Here is a 5907-nt window from a genome sequence, read left to right on the forward strand (position 1 = left end):
TATCCTTCTCAAGCTCATTTTAGGGATTGGGGAACCAAGACAGGCAGGGTTAAATGACTTGCCCAGAGTCACACAGGCTTGCTTTAGGTATATTTAAATAGTTGAAATTGTTTAAAGCAGCAGCTTGTAAGATGAGTAGATTAGATGACCTTGGACCCTCATCTATCCTTGAGTTTACAAAAGCTAGTATTTTGACATTTATGGAGTAGAAAGATATAAAACACTTTATAAACTTGTTGGATATGCTTTCTCTGTGATTTTGCTCAGTTTGAACTACATTGAAAGAATTATGCTAATCCACTTGGGTCACATATTGAAATGAGCATCTGTTAATCAATCTTTCATTTATACAGGTAAGCCAGTTCAATTTAGTAAATGCTATTCTGAACACATTTTGTGCAGAGCCCTCTGCTAAAAATTAGGGAAAATATAAGGATCTACCCTCAATAGAGCTTGTACTTTAGGTAGGACTCACTTAAGAGGGACACTTTACCTCTAAAAAAATCTGTCAAGTTATTTTTTCTCCCCCCCCCCCATTTAATAGTATTTTATTTTTTCTAATTACATATAAAGATCACTTTCAACATTCACTTTAATAAAATTTTGAGTTCCAATTGTTTTTTCTCCCTCCTTAAGGTGGCAAGCAATCTGATATAGGTTAGACATATATAATAATATTAAACATTTCTACATGAGTCATATTGTGAAAGAAGAATCAGAACAAAATGGAAAAACCATGAGAAAGAAAATAAGTGAAAATAGTATGTTTTGATCAGCATTCAGACTTCATAGTTTTTTTCCTGGATGTGAATAACATTTTCCATCATGTGTTGTTTGGAATTGTCTTAGATTATTATATTGCTGGAAAGATCAATATATTGTATATATTTGATATAATCAATCAAAGTTGATCATCTCTCAATGTTGTTACTGTGTACAATATTCTGGTCCTGCTCATTTCACTTTATCAGTTCATAGTTACTGTTCTAAGTCTCCCAATACTTTGAGGCAGCAAGATGGTACAAAGGTTGGAGCACTGGAGAGTCAGGAAGAACTAAGTTCATATCAGACCTCAATGAGGCAAGTTACTTCTGTTTGCCTCTGTTTCCACATCTACAAAACGGGATAATAATAGCACCTACCTCCCAGGATTATGACAATTGTAAAGTGCTTTGCACAGTACACAGTAAGCAATAAATATATGTTAACTTACCATTATAATACTCAGAAATATTCATCCTCTTAAAAATTCCCTCTTTTATTTTTCCGTTGTCTGAATGTCTTAGGTAGTTGTATAGAGTTTAGAGTATTTGGAATTTGTAGGACTGGATTGAATTTCAGACATTAGTTCCAAGCAGTATGCCTTTGGAGAAGTGACTCAATCCTTCTGATCATCAGTTCCCTCATTTAAAAAAAAATTAATATTTCTCGTACCTAACAAGTTTTTTTTTAAGACCTTGGTCCATTAAATTAATCTCCAAGACCATTTCTTCATTACTTTTTAAAATTTGATGCATGCCCCATCTTCCTCAAAGAATTGTTTTAAGACTGAAATGAGAGTATTTAAAGTAATTTATAAGTCATAAAGCATCACCTCTTGGAATATAAATTGACTGGAAAAATGTAGTATTAAGTGAAATCTTTCACAGGATGTTTGTGTTTTTTGGAATTATATGTTGAGAGTATGTTGATTGGCAAGTCTTAATCAAATCTCTGACTCTGCTATTTTAAGTTTCAGTATTCCCTTAGCACATGTAGTGGCCACAAAGTAATCACTTTGGAATTTTTACTTGAAAAATAGTGAGTCCTGAAACTTAATATCATTCAGCTTTCTCTGCTTAGAAATATGCCTAAATCCTATGGCTCAGCATCAGATATTTCCAGGAATACTTTAAAATAAAGATACAGAGTTTTGGAAGATTTTATTTATGGCATGTTCATTTTTAAAATAAGCTAATATATGCAGAACTTTTTTTTTTTTTAAATTCAAATAGAAGAGAACAAAAAAGATTGCCAAGAATACAATCTTTTGAAGAGGTGGTTGGTCTGCATTCATCATGTGTATCATTCTAGAGCAAAAGCATAAAAAGGTGGGAATGAATTCAGAAATCTGGGAACTCAAGAAGTCTTATTTTTATTCCCACCATTACTTCCGGTGGCTATTGGATGACAACACTAAAAAAAAAAAAAAAAAAAAAAAAAAAAAAAAAGTGGGAAAAGAGGCAGAGGAAGATTTAATAATTCTGTTTCATCACTGACAATAAAAGGAACTAAAAGTATCAGCTTTTTAAACAAAAGCTCACTAAAGGTGAGTTCAATTAAATCTGACTCTGACCCCATTTGTGAGTTTTCTTGGCTAAAATACTAGAATGGTTTGCCATTTCCATTTCCTTCTCCAAGTCATATTACAGATGAGGAAACCAAGGCAAACAGTTAAGTGGCTTGTCCAGGATCAAAGAGTTAGTGTCATATTTGAGTCTTCCTAATTTCAGGCCTAACACACTGTCCATCATGCCATCTAATTCTCCAAGGGCTAAAGTGGTACTACAGGACTGTTAATGACAGAGTCACAGATTGACTGGTGCTAGAGGCAAGATGTCAGAGGAACTTAGAATTCAAGATGATAGAAAAGGATTGGACAGAAATCAATGGATTAAGTCATGGTAAGGTGGGTGACTATAACAGGAAATCATGACAATTGAATAAATAACCAAAATAATGGGTGACTCTGCACGAACTAGAGAGTGTCCTAAAAGGCTTGGTGCATTTTTAAGGTATAAAAGATGTTTTATATTCATAAAGAAATGCTAAAAAGATTGATCTTAAAAGCTCCTATCCCAGATGAAAGGCCATTAATTTGGAGTATTACCCTATCATATAAATTAAGCTTTTGCTGAAGAGTGCTTTGCAGATTTTTTAATCTTTGGACACAAATTCCCCTTTCCTTACCCCCTGTGCCCCCACTTAGGGAAAATTAAATGTCCAAAGTTAACTGCTGAAGAATAACACTAAATTCAGAAGAGTGTTGAGGTCTATCTTCTTCATGCAATCAGGAATGGAATGCTTTGCTATTTATTACTCACATATTTCTGGTTTCTGGATGCCCACTAAGTCAGTGTCTCCAGAAATTCTAGATTGGTAAATAATACCTAAAATAAGTGAGTACTGCTTGAATACTTTGCTATTTATTATTCACTTAGCTAACTTTCAATGTGAGTCCTTTAGTTGTTTTCCTCATTTATGACCCCATTTGGGGTTTTCTTGGCTAAGATACTGGAGTGGTTTGCCATTGTCTTTTTTAGCTCATTTTACTGATGAGGAAACAGAAAAAGGGTTTCCAGATTTGAATTTAAGAAAATGACTCAGGTTGGGGCCAATATTCTATTCACCATGCCACCTACCACCCCTTTCTGATGTTAAAAATATCAAAACAATTTTTAAAAGTTGCAATGTAATAATATTCTTGTTCATGTGGTACCACTTCCTGGACTCTTCCTTGAATTTCTGTGTTTGCTTATTGAGACTTGTTTTCTCTTTCTTGCCTCGGTTGGCAGAGCGGCAATAACTCACAGGGCTAGTCCAAATGCTAGTTGGTTATAGCATTAATTTAATCTGCTTTTCAGGCATGAATGGGTTCACTGCTCCTTAATCAGTTTAGTGCCCTCCTCTGTTCCTTAGGGAGGAAGAGCTCATCCCCTTGGGACTGAATTGGGTGAAGCCATTCTGTTGTCTTCATCCCTGCAGAAGACCGGAAACTCTGAACTCTAGCCATCCATTGGCTTCAGTCATCCCCAACAGAGGGATTCCAGGCATTTGAAATTTAAAGGAAGTCCATTATCAAAATCATAATATGACAGCAATTAAGAAAATTGAAGGGAATGCCTGTGACCTATAGGTGCTGATCCAATGTATTTGAAAAATGTCATGCATTTAAAGAAAATAATTCTTCCTTGCAAAAACAAGACATTCCCAAAAGCAACCTGGAAATATGTAGCAATAACCCAGTTGCTGTGACTAAACTCTGATTTAACAGATTGAATTCCCAGCTACAGTTAGACATTTTTGATGGCTTTATATCATGCATATATGTGTGATCTCTAGACTGGGCACTGAAAGTCTGCAATGCAAATAGTACTTGAGAGACCACAGATGCCAGCTAGAAACTTGTAGTTCTTTCTAATGCATTGTTTATAGGTTGGAGGAAAATTGGGCCATGCCGTGCTGCTTTTTGCCAGTTGTCCTCCCATGTGGAGCATCTGCTTTGTGTCATTTTCTAGGCTATAAGTTTGGTGCATTGCAGTGCTTTGTATCCTTTCAAGTCGTACTCATTCTGTCTCCCTTCCTCTCCAAATCTCTCTCTCTCTCTCTCTCTCTCTCTCTCTCTCTCTCTCTCGGTCTCTCCCTCCCTCTCTCTCTCTTTCTCTCTCTCTCTCTCTGGGTCTCTCCCTCTCTCTCTGTTTTTGTCTCTCTCCCTCTCTGTTTCTCTCTCTCTTTCTTTCTCTCCCATCTCTTTCTCTCTCTCCTCTCTTTCTCCTTAGTCTCTTCACTTTCTTTCTCTCCCTCTTCCTCCCCTTCTCCATTTCTTTTCCCTCTCCATCCCCCTATTAGCTCTTGGCCTTCCAGTTTGGGGGCTTTTGGATACCCTGCAAAGGAAAAGGAGAGGTAGGTGTATGAGCCTGTACACAGACACTGTTGGATGTTATAAGAACAGGGTTGGGATATTTCTGTAATTAGTCAATTTAAAAAGAAATTGACTTTAAATGTCAGTGATTGTTTTCACTTTCATTTATGCTGAGGCAGTATTTATAATTAAATGATGATTATTTGGATTGAGATAGTTTGTTATCAGGTTACTTACTTGGCTTTTGGAGTGTCAGGGCATGACCACATTTAAATAGCTCCATTTTTCCCCTGATTAAAATAAACTCCCATAAAAATAAATATTTATCTGGCTAACACTTTTAGAAAGGTAACCTGAAAAAACCTGGATTTGCCAATGTAGCCAATTCTTGATTCTGTGTGTTGGAAGAGTGCAAACATGGGCAAATGAATCCACCTGTAATCCCCAGGCTTCATTCACTACGTGTCAGTTGCCACCTCATCTCTTTCAAAACTTGAACCAAAACTGGTAAGTAGAGAACTCTGCAAGTGCTTTCAGGAAAGGAACTGGCAAGTTATAAATAACAAAGGAAAGAATCTTAGAATATTAAAGGAGACTTATATACTGTTTCCTTATAACAATGTGGAAAACTGGAGTTTCAGGTTGCCTCCAATGATTCAGCTAAATGTGGCAGGTCATAATATTCAGATGTACAATTCCTTCAGCTTTTATTCTGTTCATTATACTCTTGTTGCATTTTCAAATCTTAAACAAATAAAAAGGTGTGCAGGTAGGGTGGCACACAGTTAGAATGCTGTGTCTGGAGTCAAGATCTGAATTCAAGTCTAGCTTCAGACACTCACTAATTATATGACCCTGGGCAAATCACTTAACCTTATTTGTCTCAGTTTTCTCATCTATAAAATAAGTTGAAGAATGAAATGGCAAACTACTCCAATATCTTTGCCAAAAACAAAAACAAAACCTAACTGGGGTTATGACGAGTCAGACATGACTGACTAAATAACAATAATACTTTAATGATTATAAAGCTGATATATGCAGAGATTGTTGAAATTACTTTTAGCACTTTGAATATTTGATATATCTTCTGCAGTCTATTCTGTCATACTTCCATTAGGCCATTCTACCCCATGCCTTCTGTAAGCTTGGAGGCTCATCCACCATCTTATATCTGGGAGATCATCAAATTTAAACATATAATATCAATCTATATGCTGAATATATTCAAAGAAGCCTTAAGTATCATTCTCTATAACAGAAAAAGAAAGTCAAGAAAGATGATG

This window comes from Sarcophilus harrisii, chromosome 2 (assembly GCF_902635505.1).
Source record: "Sarcophilus harrisii chromosome 2, mSarHar1.11, whole genome shotgun sequence".
NCBI classification, from domain to species: domain Eukaryota; kingdom Metazoa; phylum Chordata; class Mammalia; order Dasyuromorphia; family Dasyuridae; genus Sarcophilus; species Sarcophilus harrisii.